The sequence below is a fragment of the Podarcis tiliguerta genome, assembly GCF_965153285.1.
Source record: "Podarcis tiliguerta genome assembly, chromosome: 5".
NCBI classification, from domain to species: domain Eukaryota; kingdom Metazoa; phylum Chordata; class Lepidosauria; order Squamata; family Lacertidae; genus Podarcis; species Podarcis tiliguerta.
The window spans coordinates 90019019-90034292 of NC_139538.1; the positions used below are offsets into that span (position 1 = coordinate 90019019).

Consider the following 15274-nt stretch of genomic DNA (forward strand, 5'->3'; position numbering starts at 1 on the left):
ATATATGTGAAAGTGTCTATTCCACCTGTCTGTTCATAGAGTCCAACAATCCACACAAAAGGTTGTTGCAGTTCCACAGAACCCTTTCACAGAGTCTTAAGACAATATTTCCGGAATATTAGCCTTGTTTCACCGTCTTGGGCTTCATCAGTAGTACAAACTCTAGGTAATGCAAATAAATACAATATTGTAATCTCACACATTTTTACAGCAAAAATAATATAAAAACCGTAAACAACTGTACATACCATATATGATGGAGGCCATTGTGTGCTAGAAGTGAGGCGAGTTGAGTAGTAGAGAGATGTGATGGTGGTGGTTGGAGATGATAAGGAGAGGTGTTCATTTTATTGTTATTTTGATTGTTATTTGATTTATTACTTTTATTTGATTCATTTGATTTTATTTATTTTCATTTTATTATTTTACTTTTTTATTTTAACACTTATTTTACTTTTTTATTTTACTTTCTGGTTCTTTATATTCATATTTTTTATTTTACATTTTTATTTTGTGCACATGCATATATTTTGTATATTTTTATTTTGTGCATAGAGGAGTGGTTAGGGGTAAGTGTAGGGTTAAGGCGGGGGGGTAGGCTTAGGCTTAGGGTGGGGTCAGAGTTAGGCTTGGGTGGGCATTTTAGATAGTTAGCTAGTTTAGAGAGGAGGGTGGGAATTTTTTGTGAACAAAATGTGCAGCTCGGCTCAGGGGGCTCCGAACCCTGAAGTGCTCCAAGCAGGAGACGGCCAAAGCCATTATGGTGAGTGATGGGTGAGTGAGGGACCCCCATAGGGAGGGAGGGGCAGAGAGGGGCTTTGGGCATTTGCCGGAGAGGAGTACCCTTCTGGCTTAGGGGTTGCCAATCCCCTGGAAAGACAGGTTTGGCGTTTGGGGTCAGAGCCGTCCTCTGGAGACCCCCAGAAGGAGCTGACTTTCCTCCTCTGCTCTCTTCCAGTGAATCTTTGGCCACCTGGAGTGCTTCAGGGATTGCCCCCTGAGCCTGGCCTTGGCCTTGGAGGCCCTCCTCCAGCTGAGGTGAGTGGCGTCTTTGGGGTGGGCGGGGTTGCGGGGTTGGGGGCAGAACTGCAGGGGGAGCTCTGGGTGGGCAAGAGCAGGCAGGAGGGAGAAGCGGGCAAGGGAGGAGGCAGCGTCTAACCCCTTCCAGCTTCATGAGACCCCATTTCAGCTGTGATATGGTCAGCGCTATCCTGCATAGGACACTGGAAGCTGTTTTTGGGGGTGCAGAAAAGGAGGAGGACAAAGAGCTATGTCCTCTGCTTTGACATCTCTTTGCACATCTCTTTCTTCTTCTTACACCCTTGCAAGATTTAACCCAGCACTCAACTTCTCTTCTCTATTTTCCTGGAGGAACTGAAGAGGCACTTCCAGAGCCTGCTGGGGGGGGGTCTCCTCCTGGAAGCCCCCAATGCTGGCACCCTCCTCCAGCTGCTCACTGTAAGGGTCCTGATGGCATCAGGAGTGGGTTTAGGGTTGCCCCCCATCCCTTACCCAACAGACTGTCCCATTTCTGAGGCACCAAGTCCCCTGTCCCGTTTGGCCCCCAATTTGGCCCAAGACCAAAACTGGCAACCCTCATGGTTCAGGAGTGCCAGGGACTCCATGATGGAGGCAGTGGAGGGCCGCTTTGGCCCAGACTGGCCCCTGACTCTGAGACGCTCTCTCTTCCTGCAGGACCTCCGATATTACGCCCTTTGGGGAAGTGAGGCAGAAAGGAAACTAGCGGCCATCAGCATTTCTCTGCTGATGACTGTTTCACAAAGATTCTCCTACCTCAGAGTAAGTATCTTGCCTTCCTGTATTCATTTCTTTGGTGGTTTCCATCCCCCCAAGAGCACATCTCCCAGTGACTTTTAATGCAGAAGATGTGGTGTGTGTCCCTGGGTGCCAGGATGAGGCCAGAGGCTTTTTCTGCCCCCTTTCCTGGTGCTGTCCTTCCGACCTCTGCCCAGGGAGGTCCTCTGAGGCAAAGGATGTGCCCAAGCCATAGGGAGATCTGTCGTTCCTGGCGTGGGGCTGCTTCTGTGCTCTCTTGCACCCATCCAGGGTGGGGTTCGTAGTGTCATCTGACCCAGACTTTTCTTTCCTCTGCAGAACACAGTAATTCGTCCGGAGCGGGCCTGTTTCCGGCAAAATCTGAAAGAAGGTAAGCCCCACACCTTGGGGACAGCAAATACCCTTGTCCCTTGTTTGCCCAAGGCACATGCCTGGCAGGCCTTTCCCATGAAGGCAGGTCCACACCATACACGTAAAACACGGCGTGTACATCCACCCACCCCAAGTCCTGGAAATTGTAGTTTGTTAAGGATGCGGGTGGCACTGTGGGTTAAACCACAGAGCCTGGGGCTTGCCGATCAGAAGGTCGGCGGTTCGAATCCCCATGATGGGGTGAGCTCCCGTTGCTCGGTCCCTGCTCCTGCCAACCTAGCAGCTCGAAAGCATATCAAAGTGCAAGCAGATAAATAGGCACCGCTCCGGCGGGAAGGTAAACGGTGTTTCCGTGCACTTCTCTGGATCGCCAGAAGCGGCTTAGTCATGCTGGCCACATGACCCAGAAGCTGTACGCCGGCTCCTTCGGCCAATAAAGCGAGATGAGCGCCGTAATCCCAGAGTCAGCCACGACTGGACCTAATGGTCAGGGGTCCCTTTACCTTTACCTTAAGGATGCTGGCAATTGTGGCTCTGTGAGGGGAAAACAGTTCTCAGGATCCTTTGGGGGAAGTAATGTACTTTGGATGTGTTTTAATATATGGTGTGGATCTGACATAAAAGTTTTAGGACAGCACAATATGAGACTGTAGCAGCGGTGGAGGAAGCCTCTTGGGCACCTGGGGCAGCATGCCCAGGGGCAGGACGAACCACCCATAGGGGTGGAGCAGGGCACACGGCACCCATAGGGATGGAATGGGGCGCTCAGCCTCCCATGCCATCCCTATGGGTGCCACAGCAGGCCCCATCCCTATGGGCACGGTGGTGCGTTCCGTCCCTAGGGATGCTGCGCACCCCGTGCCCTGTCATCCCATGCTATCCCTATGGGCGTCACATGCCATGGGGAGTGCGGTGCCCAAAGGGACGAGACGGGGGTGCAGTGCCCATACAGGATGGGGCGCCCGGTGCCCAAAGGGACAGGGCACACAGTGGGGCATCAGCTGCCCTACAGCTGGGGGGGGGAGCAGTGGGCCGACAGGGTAGCCTGCGGGCGCCGAGACACATGGCTCATGCGCGCTGCAGGTCCCACGGTGATGAGTGCTGCCCACCATTTTGTCCCCCCCTGTCAGAGTGACACATGGGGTGGGGCAGGCCACCCCACCCCCACCCCTTCCTACGCCCCTGCTGACAGGCTCTCCCAACTGGATAAACAGGTCTTTACCACAAGCGCCTACTTTGCTAGAGTTTTAGTATTGCTTATTTGCTGTTTTGGTTTTTCAAACCGGTTTTAATCACCTTACGCGTAAATCACCTTGAGATGGTTAACAACAACAATTATATCAGCTACATTAGGCAAGAGCTGCTTCTGTGATTAAAAATGTGTTTTATGGCTTTCTTCGATGTCTGGAAGGAACTTCAACTGCCCTGAGTGAGCCTGAGAATAAGCCACTGAAGTACGATTTTCGGTCTCTATAAACTTATTCCTTTGGTGCCAGATGCAAACATGGATCTTTTGACTGATTAATACGAAAATCCTTTTTAATCAGAAGACATTTGGGAGGTATTTTCCCAAGGCTAGTTCTTGTTCGGTAGAAACATTTCATATTCCTCTTGCTTCGAAAGGGAGTTAGAGAGACATTTAGATTTCTTTGGAAGGGAGACGTGTATTTCTGGTCTTAAAAGCAGCGCTACTGCCACCCATGCCTGAAGGAGAAACTTTGACACGCAAGGAGTACCCACATAGCCTATTTCTCATCTTCCCACTCAACATCTTCAGCTGCACATCAGCAGATGTGATCACTCTCAGCGTGGGCTGTGAGAGCGCCAAGGGCAAGTTTGATTCCATAGTCAGAGTACAAACTTGCCCTCTGAGGTGCTTACCCTACACTGAGATGCTTTTAAGCTCAGCTACCTGCCAGATAATTTTAATTATATCCTGCTTACCCTAAGGTAAAATACTTTTGTCAAGTTAAGAGCAATTTCCTTGTATGATCTTGAGATGAAACTCACCTCGAAAGTTTATGTTGGGAATGAGTCAAACAGTTATAGTGGGTGATTGATTACAAGCAACCATTGGCCTAGTAGCAATTTACCACTAAAGGTAAAGAGACCCCTGACCATTAGGTCCAGTCGTGGCCGACTCTGGGGTTGTGGGGCTCATCTCGCTCTATAGGCCGAGGGAGCTGGTGTTTGTCCACAGACAGCCTTCGGGTCATGTGGCCAGCATGACTAAGCCGCTTCTGGCGAACCAGAGCAGCGCATGGAAACGCCGTTAACCTTCCCGCTGGAGCAGTTCCTATTTATCTACTTGCACTTTGACGTGCCTTCGAACTTCTAGGTTGGCAGGAGCAGGGGCCGACCAACGGGAGCTCACCCCGTTGCGGGGATTCGAACAGCCAACCTTCTGATCGGCAAGTCTTATGCTCTGTGGTTTAACCCACAGCGCCACCTGCGTTCCTAATTTACCAGTAGATAGCTGGTAATCGTTTGCCCATCTGCGGATGAGAACCTCACCGCACAGACACAGCCAATCAGAAATCCAGGGAAACGGGTTGTGGGCAAATGAGCCTTGCTACCTGTGCCTTCCTCCTAGCACGTTTCTCCCTTGCATCCTGAGTTCGAGTGTCTTCAAAGCCCCAGGACACCTTTGGTAAAGGCTGTTCTCCAATTGGAGAACTACTACATTTTTTAGATTTGCCTTGAGACAGTCTTTAAACCTCTTTTGTTGACCACCAGCATTACATTTTCCATTTTTTTGGGGGGGGGAGTTTTTATTATTAAAATAATTCAGCATTAATACACACATATTGCGAATATACAAGCATACAAAGATACATTTCATACAATCCTTAAAAATGTTCAAACATACCTACACTCAATCCCACAGATAATTCCTTTTCCCATCACCATCCACCACCCCTCACCCCACCTTTGTGTTAGACTTCCAATCTACTCAATTGCAATTTCTTTCCACTTCTATTATTTTCTTTCACACACCTTTAACCTAATTTCATGCTTCTTTTTCTATTACACATTGTTATCCGTCTTATTTAGTATTTCAGTATTTAAAACGGAACTTGTTTATTCTAATAGGAGTTCTGATTTTTCAATATGGTTTTGCAAGTATCCTTTAAACACCTTCCAGTCCCTGTCTATCTTCTCTTTTGAGATCCTTCCAATTTCTCCCATTGTTTTGGATATATTGTAATACTCCAATAATTTGGCAAGCCACTCTTTTTTTGTCGGTATAATACCACTTTTCCAATTTTTCGCAATCAAAAGCCTTGTGGCTACTGTTGCGTATAAATATAATGTCTTGTCTTCTTCCTTTAGACTTCCAGGTACTATTCCCAATAGAAAACCTTCTGGTGTTTTCCTAAATGAATATCTGAACATTTTTTTCATTTCGTTATATATTGTTTCCCAAAATTGTTTGATGTTTAAACTATTCCACCATATATGCATCATAGTACCTTTTCCAGTGTTGCATCGCCAGCAGACATTGCTACATTTTTTATTCACTTTTGCTATTCTTTCAGCTGTTAAATACCATCTACGGTTTCCATTTTTAAGTTCGGAATAGAGTGGTTGCTTTGGAAGACGATTATCAGGCATCTGCACAACATGACCAGTCCAACGAAGTTGATGTTGAAGAATCATTGCTTCGACACTGGTGATCTTTGCTTCTTCCAGTACACTGGCATTAGTTCACCTGTCTTCCCAAGTGATGTGTAAAAATTTTGTTCAGCTTGTGAAAAACTTCCCTATGTACTACTGGCAAGCTGGGTGTCCCCCATCTTATATTGGTGCAGCTGATTCTTCTTGCCTAAGTGCTGAACCTTACATTTGGAGTCCTTATTGAAATCCATGTTGTTAGCTTTGGCCTAGTTCTCCAATCTGTTAAGGTCATCTTGAACCCGGATTTTTTATTCTAAGTATTAGTTATCCTTTGGTGTCATCTACAAATTTGATGAGCATCTCCTCAATTCCTTTGAGGAGTTGAGCAGGGGCAGGTCACTCATAAGGGACAGTAAATGGATAAGAGATGGGATTTACAACGTTGCCCGAGGCTTGGAGGAGATGAAGGATTTTGTGCCTCTCTCACATCCTACCAGAACTGCCATGCATGGAATTTCTTCTATTTGCATTATCAATAAACCCCCTGCCCCCCCAGTCTTCTGTTGGGCTCTTGAATGAGGCTGAGGCAACCATTTATTAAAATTCACTTGTTAGACTAAGAATGCAGCCTGCTTCTACAAACCGTTGGAGCAACAAGGTCTCTTGGTTCTCACATTACATACCATGCACGGCAGAGTCTCACATTAGCAAGGCCCAATTAAACCAAGCCGTTGATTAAACAAGCCAATGAGAGTAATTAGCTTAATTAGATTCTTTCCATAATGGCGCTGGACTATTGTAGAGAGGCAGCGAAAGAATAAAGCGAATCAAACTTTTCTTCTCCTCCTCCTTCTCCCGAAGTAATTAGAATTGGCTGGTGCAATTTTTTTAACTCGCAGGTCTGAATAGTGGCTCAGGGCATTGTGGTGGGGGAGAGAATGATTAATGAAGGTGAGGATATGGAAAGCAAACAAAAAGAATGGAATGTATCTCAAATGAATGAAGAGGAGGCAGCTTTGGTAAGAAACAGCATCTTATATCCTGCAGCGGTTGCTAAAGTGTCTGTCTCAAGTACGCAGCAGCGACACTGCTTCGTTCGGAAGAGGGGATGTCGCCCCCCTCACCTTTATTCTTACATTGTTTTCTATTCAGGTGTAAATTCAATTCCGTTAAAGGAAGCCCCCCCCCCTTCAGGAGCACATACAAGCTCAAAGATCTGGTCTGTGCATGCACTAAAAGTGTTTTCACATCTATCAGTGTATTCTACGATACAAAACAATAACCTTCATTGCCATTGTCCCATACAGAACAACTAAATTGAAAAATCTACACAAAACATTCAAAACCCAACAAGCCTGCTATCCCAGCCTGGTTAGCCCCTTAAAAACTCTGATACCCCATTTTTAAATACAATATGCTCCCATAGAGACTCCGTAAAGTAAAGGTAAAGGGACCCCTTACCATTAGGTCAAGTCGTGGCCGACTCTGGGGTTGCGGCGCTCATCTCGCTTTATTGGCCGAGGGAGCCGGCGTACAGCTTCCGGGTCATGTGGCCAGCATGACTAAGCCGCTTCTGGCGAACCAGAGCAGCGCACGGAAATGCCGTTTACCTTCCCGCTGGAGCGGTACCTCTTTATCTACTTGCACTTTGACGTGCTTTCGAACTGCTAGGTTGGCAGGAGCAGGGACCGAGCAATGGGAGCTCACCCCGTCGCGGGGATTCGAACCGCCGACCTTCAGATCTGCAAGTCCTAGGCTCTGTGGTTTAACCCACAGCGCCACCCGCGTCCCTCCCAAGAAGGCTTAATTGACACCAATTCTGTGGTCATTTAGGAAGGATATTGCCCCAATTCTGTGGTCTCTCAAGAAGGATATTGCAGCCGATGGTATCTAGGACAGCTCCTGGTTTTTCGCCCCCCGTGAGTCATCTGTGAGGGCAACCAGGGTAACTTCCATGATGGATTTGGGCCTGAAGCTTGCTTGAAATGCATCATACTGAAAACACCTCGCTCAGGTAGGTAAGATTCGCAACCAACATACCTTCCAGTTTCAATGACAGCTTTTTCAGTACAGTAGTGCCCCGCAAGACGAATGCCTCGCAAGACGGAAAACCCGCTAGACGAAAGGGTTTTCCGTTTTGGAGGTGCTTCGCAAAACGAATTTGCTATGGGCTTGCTTCGCAAGACGAAAATGTCTTGCGATTCCTGGGGTTTTTTTCCCCTCCCCCCCTTTTCCCCAAGCCCCTAAGCCGCTTTACAGCTGTTCGCTAAGCCGCTTAACAGCTGATCTAAGCCGCTTATCAGCTGATCTAAGCCGCTAATAGCCTTTTAGCAGCTAATCCGCTAATCCCTTAAGCCTTTAATAGCCGCTAATAGCCTTTTAGCAGCTAATCCGCTAATTCCTTAAGCCTTTAATAGCCGCTAATAGCCGCTAAACCGCTAATAGGCTTGCTTCGCAAGACGAAAAAAACCGCAAGACGAAGAGACTCGCGGAACGGATTCTTTTCGTCTTGCGAGCCACCACTGTAATCCTCTTCTGGGGCTTGTACGCTGCATGAGCGGCTTAGAGCGCCTTTTGCCAGGTGAAGCGGCTGTACCAAATGCAATCCCTCCTGCTGAGAGATTGCCAGGCCCCAGTTGGCAAGTCCCTGGTAACCTTTGGGATTGACTACTCACAGTGCTTTATGTGGAGATGCTCTGGACAACTGTTGAGGATCACCTAAGTGCAGCAGCCAGCTAGTAGAAACCATATAGCTGCTTAAAAATCCTACCTGGTTTTTGGTCCATTTCTGAGCGAAATTCAGATGAAACACCAGTACACAGAAAATCAACTAATGGACTTTTAGAAAACATCTGAAGGCAACCCTGTTGTGGCGATCACACAGGGTCCCCGGACGTTTGACGGTCTGTTGATCCCTGTGCCACCACTGTGATTGCTTCCCTGCTGCCACCAACCCATTTCTCTCGGGTACACACAGAGTCCAGACAGTTGTTAACATTAACAAATAATCAAGTTTATTTTATAGGCATGAACTAGTTTATGGTTTCAGTTAATTTTTCTTGGCAGTTTCTTAATCTTAGTTTCATTACTGACCTATACGTTCCTAACAACTTCAAACTGATTATCCCAACTACAGTGGTACCTCGCAAGACGAATGCCTCGCAAGATGAAAAACTCGCAAGACGAAAGAGTTTTTTGTTTTTTTAGTTGCTTCGCAAGACGAATTTCTCTATGGGCTTGCTTCGCAAGACGAAAATGTCTTGCGCCTTTTTCTTAAAACCGTCAATGCATTCCTATGGGAAACCGTCAATGCATTTCCCATGGGAAACCGTGCTTCGCAAGACGAAAAATTCACAAGACGAAAAAACTCGCGGAATGAATTAATTTCGTCTTGCGAGGCACCACTGTATCTATCTCTGACTCCACCTAACAGTTCCTCTCACTCTCTCACAACACAACTCGACCAACCCACAGACTAATCCTCCTTCTTCCTTCTCCAACTCCCAACTCTCAACTGACTTCCACACAACTCCAACTCTAACTCCTCCCCTTGGGTTCCCACTGGCCAATCACTTCACACTCATTTAACCCTTTCCTTATGACCCACGTAGGAGGCAAACGCCACACCTGTTCAGGGAATTTTTTTAAAGGTTGATGTTTTACTGTGAGAGACCCCCCCCCCTCAGATGGTAAATGGGGGCACCATGCTGCTCTGGTTCAGGTCCTATACAAAGGACTGCCATTCCAGGTGGTAGTGCTTAAGGAGACTACTGCTCAGTCTAATACAGTGGTACCTCAGGTTAAGTACTTAATTCGTTCCGGAGGTCTGTTCTTTTTTTTTTTTTTTACATGGTAAATTTTTATTGATATTGCATATATATACATAAAAACAAATACAAAATTCATTACATAGCTTGCGCATATCACATCGATTCCACAAATCATAAATATAGTACAAAATTATTTTGGGCTCTGCCGAGCCTTAAACTTCCTCCCACACTTTTGGTAAGTATCAAATAAATTTTACAATCACGTGTTTTATCTCTTTTATTTATATATCACTTACTGTTAGAGTTATTTCAACCCCGCCAGGGTCATCTGAAATTGAGTTCCAATATAAATCAAATATTTATTCCAATTATCATGAAATTTCTGTTCATCTTGATCCCTTAATCTTCCTGTTATTCTAGCGAGCTTGGCATAATTTATCACCTTAACCTGCCAATCACTTATACTGGGTATAACCTCCGTTTTCCAATTTTGTGCTAGCATGATTCTTGCGGCTGTAGTGGCATATAGAAATAATATCTTGTCTTCTTTTTTTATTTCTTTACCTGTCATTCCTAGCAGAAAAGCTTCAGGCTTTTTGGGAAAAGTATATTTATTTATTTTTTTTAAGTTCATTGTAGATCTCTTCCAAAAAGCCTTTCACTTTACTGCATGACCACCACATGTGGTAGAGGTCACCTTCTGCCTCTCCACATTTCCAGCATCTTTTATTCTTCAACCTATAGATCTTGGCTAACTACACTGGCGCATGATACCATCTATATATCATTTCCCATAGGTTTTCCCTTAGTGCCGTACACGCCGTGAACTTCATGTTAGTATTCCACAATTCCAGCCACTTCTCAAAATCAATGTTATAACCAATGTCTATCGCCCATTTAGTCATAGCCTGTTCTTAACCTGAAACTGTTCTTAACCTGAAGCACCACTTTAGCTAATGGGGCCTCCCGCTGCTGCCGCCGCGCCGCCGGAGCACCATTTCTGTTCTTATCCTGAAACAAAGTTCTTAACCCGAGGTACTATTTTTGGGTTAACGGAGTCTGTAACCTGAAGCGTATGTAACCTGAGGTACCACTGTAGTGCTTCTCCTATGATTCACATGGTTCCACTTTGATGTCCATGCTTTCTACCAACTGCATAATGCTAGTGAGTGAGATCATATGGGGATTTGGAAGGAGCTTTCCCCCTCTCCCTCCTGCTTTTCGTGTGGCTTATAAAGAAGAAACAATCCCTCCCTCTCCAATGATAACCTCCAAGTCTCTCACTTGGACTACTGCAATGCGCTCTACATGGGGCTACCTTTGAAGGTGACCCGGAAACTACAACTAATCCAGAATGCGGCAGCTACACTGGTGACTTGGAGCGGCTGCCAAGACCACATTACACCGGTCCTTAAAGACCTGCATTGGCTCCCAGTACGTTTCCGGGCACAATTCAAAGTGTTGGTGCTGACCTTTAAAGCCCTAGACAGCCTCAGTCCAGTATATCTGAAGGAGCGTCTCCACCCCCATCGTTCTGCCCGGACACTGAGGTCCAGCGCCGAGGGCCTTCTGGCGGTTCCCTCACCGCGAGAAGCCAAGTTACAGGGAACCGGGCAGAGGGCCTTCTCGGTAGTGGCGCCCTCCCTGTGGAACGCCCTCCGAGCAGATGTCAAAGAAAACAACAACTACCAGACTTTTAGAAGACATCTGAAGGCAGCCCTGTTTCTGGAAGCTTTTAATGTTTGACAGAGTATTGTATTTTAATATTTTGTTGGAAGCCGCCCAGAGTGACTGGAGAAACCCAGCCAGATGGACGGGGTATAATAATAATAATAATAATAATAATAATAATAATAATAATTTATATTCCACCTTATACCCAGAGGTCACAGAAAAGATCACAAAATCAAAATAAGAACAACAACCCAATACCCACCTCCCAAATAATCACATTTTAAAGGGTATATGATGTTCATCCCGTCAACCAAAGGCCTGGTTAAAAAGGAACATTTTTGCCTGGCCCTAAAGGTGTATAATGAAGGCACCAGGTGAACTTCCCTGGGGAGAGCATTCCACAGGCAGGGAGCCACTGCAAAGAAGGCCCCGTTCTCATGTTGCCACCCTCCGGACCTCTTAAGGAGGGGGCACATGAAAAAGGGCCTCAGAGGATGATCTCGGGGTCTGGATAGGTTCCTATGGAAAGAGGCGGTCCATGAAGTATTGCGGTCCTGAGCCATTTAAGGCTTTATAGGTCAAAACCAGCACTTTGAATTGAGCCCGGAAACTAATCGGTAGCCAGTGCAGTCAGACCATGATCAGTGTAATATCTTCAGACCGTCTTGCTCTGGTGAGCAACCTGGCCGCTGAATTTCTGCACTAGCTGAAGTTTTCGAACTGTCTTCAGGGGCAGTGCATAATATCTGGCTCTGGGTATACACTCCCATTTGCCCTGCACCCAAGGTGCTCCCACCACCGGTTTGGGAAGCAAGTGTCCATGCGCCATATGAGCCACAATCCATATTGACCGTGTTGTTTCTTACGGAATGCTGCATCTGAGCTGCCAAACCAGCTGCGACCCAAAATGGAGAAAAGGAACAGCCTAGCTTCATTTGAAGCACCGTTAAAAAACAGATAGAAATACAATCCCTTTTGGAAGCTAACCCTTCAATCTCTAAAGAGCGCTGGGTTGTTGTTGTTTTTTACTGGAGAACGGGCAAGCCATAAAAAAAAAAAAACATTGCAGCAGTTTCACAAGTTGCCCTGGAATGCTGTAGTAGTGAAACCCTGTGTGAACAAATCTCTCCCCCCCCCCATAAAAAGCCCAAACCAAAAAACTCTAATGTCAGGTGCTGCCCCTCCTTGGAACCCAACCCTGAGCAGCTTGCCCCCCCCCCCGCCTCGCCTCACAATGCTGCAGAGAGACCGCAATGGCCCCGTTTTACATGAAAAAGGCCCCTATTGAGGCTCGCTGGGCCAAGGAGTAGGAATTATTAATCACTCCTCCAAAAGGATCTGCCCAATTCATGGCAACCTAACTTCAAATCAATTAGTTCATTTGTCCTCCCCTGTAGCTGTCCGGCGCACAATGGCGACATCTCCCGCAAAAGAAGACACGGGGGGGAAGAAACCACAAAGATCGCTTGTCCTAATGAGCAATTAGGAAAGTGTGTAGGTTTCCTCTTTCTTCGGCCCATTCTGAGGCCTGAATTCTAAAAGTGATGCTTTTCTTCTCAACTTCCTGTTTGTCAAATGAAGTGCTAATCAGGGCTCCTTGGGGATGGCGAAGGGGGGGCGGGATAGCACAACCTCTAGCCGACCAAAGTAGGATGAGGTGAAGTGGCTTCGTCCGCAGCGCAGGGTAGCTGGAAGAGAAAATAATCAGGAGCGGTGTGTCCCCCCACACCCCGCACCTTTGGAAAACACGCTGCCCTCCAAGCAGTTCCACACACCTGAGTTAAAATCAGCACATCACTCATTAGCCACGCCAACGCTCCGAGGGGGCTTGCACATGCAGCGATAAGCATGCCTCTTTCCCTTATGAAAGTTGTGTGGGAGACTGCGGTCACATCCAACAATGCAGATTCTTGCTAGCTAGTGTGATAGGAATTTTGAGGTCTTTGTTGTTGTTTAGTTGTTTAGTTGTGTCCGACTCTTCGTGACCCCCATGGACCAGAGCACGCCAGGCACTCCTGTCTTCCACTGCCTCCCGCAGTTTGGTCAAACTCACGCTGGTAGCTTCGAGAACACTCTCCAACCATCTCGTCCTCTGTTGTCCCCTTCTCCTTGTGTCCTCCATCTTTCCCAACATCAGGGTCTTTTCCAGGGAGTCTTCTCTTCTCATGAGGTGGCCAAAGTATTGGAGCCTCAGCTTTACGATCTGTCCTTCCAGTGAGCACTCAGGGCTGATTTCCTTCAGAATGGAGAGGTTTGATCTTCTTGCAGTCCATGGGACTCTCAAGAGTTTCCTCCAGCACCATAATTCAAAAGCATCAATTCTTCGGCAATCAGCCTTTTTTGTGATCCAGCTCTCACTGCCTTCCCCTTCTATTTGCCAGGAGGTGATGGGCCCAGTGGCCATGATCTTCGTTTTTTTTATGTTGAGCTTCAGACCATATTTTGCACTCTCCTCTTTCACCCTCATTAAAAGGTTCTTTAATTCCTCCTCACTTTCTGCCATCAAGGTTGTGTCATCTGCATATCTGAGGTTGTTGATATTTCTTCTGGTAATCTTAATTCCAGCTAGGGATTCATCCAGCCCAGCCTTTCGCATGATGAATTCTGCATATAAGTTAAATAAGCAGAGAGACAATATACAGCCTTGTCATACTCCTTTCCCAATTTTGAACCAATCAGTTGTTCCATATCCAGTTCTAACTGTAGCTTCTTGTCCCACATAGAGATTTCTCAGGAGACAGATGAGGTGATCAGGTCTTAGAAATATGGTAATGTTCATAAGCATACCATCTAGCACGTACATAGATCAGCACAGGAAGACCAACCTGGAGCCATTTTGATTCCTAAACTGAGCAAATGTTTTCTCTGCAAGGTCAAAGTGGGAAACCTCCCCATTGTCTCTATCCTCACGAATCCTGTCTTAAGGGCACATTTAAGAAATGAATAGGGTGTGAGCCTGTGACCTGGCCCAGGAACTAAGTATTTATCATTACAAAAGACTGGTATTCCAATCAAGTAACCTGCCAGACAGGAGATAAACAACGACAGGAGAAAAACAACATTCAAATTTCTGTTTTAAGACCGCCTTTTTTGTGATGTAGAAGAAGAAGAAGAAGAGTTTGGATTTGATATCCCGCCTTTCACTCCCTTTAAGGAGTCTCAAAGCGGCTAACATTCTCCTTTCCCTTCCTCCCCCACAACAAACACTCTGTGAGGTGAGTGGGGCTGAGAGACTTCAGAGAAGTGTGACTGGCCCAAGGTCACCCAGCAGCTGCATGTGGAGGAGCGGAGACTCAAACCCGGTTCCCCAGATTACGAGACTACCGCTCTTAACCACTACACCACACTGGCTCACTGATGTAGGTATGATGTATCTGAGGGGTGGTCTTAGGTTACACCCCTTCTGTGATGTATGTATGATGTTTCTGGGCGTGGTCTTGATCTACAGGGTGGCAATTTCAAAACTCTTTATAAGGTGAAATATACTCAGAGTCGCAAAGTGATTTCATGCTCTTTATTCAGCTCATAGTGGTGAGGAGGAATGAATGAAAGTCCCCTCAAAGTATCTGCTTTATATACATTATTTACACAATGGGCTGCACATGATTGGCTAATTCTGGAATTCTACTGTAAGCCAATCAGGTTGTGGATTCACTTATATCTGGAGCATGATTGGGTGGTTCCTGCCAACCAATCAGACTGCTGCATTGTTCTAGGACCAATCAGACTGATGCATTCTGAATCCTATTGTTCTAGGACCAATCAGACTGCTGCAGTTTGGATCCTATCCAACTCAGTACATAACACCCCTCCCCTCTAAGTTCCAGTCCTGCCCGGGAGGTCACATTCATAGTCCTCGAGGTACGCCGGCGGCCTATGTGTGCGTTGCGGCCTGTGGTGTTCCCTGGTCCGAGGTTCAGGTTCTGGCTCGTGTTCCAAGGATGCTGGCTGTGATGGGCCTGTTTGGTCTGGCGCAACCGGCTCGCTCAGTCGTGGTTCTGGTTCCGGTGTCCTTTCGGCCTCGCGGGTCCTCTCTGTATTTA

At 46.7% G+C, this 15274-nt stretch overlaps 1 long non-coding RNA gene across 1 annotated transcript; it reads left to right on the forward strand.

Annotated features, from left to right (window-relative positions):
• The first annotated feature begins 861 nt into the window (after window positions 1-861).
• Window positions 862-1954, forward strand: LOC310679141. Its single transcript, XR_014512131.1, has 3 exons — window positions 862-1038; window positions 1169-1458; window positions 1696-1954. It is a non-coding gene; the product is annotated as an uncharacterized lncRNA (long non-coding RNA).
• The last annotated feature ends 13320 nt before the right edge of the window (window positions 1955-15274 follow it).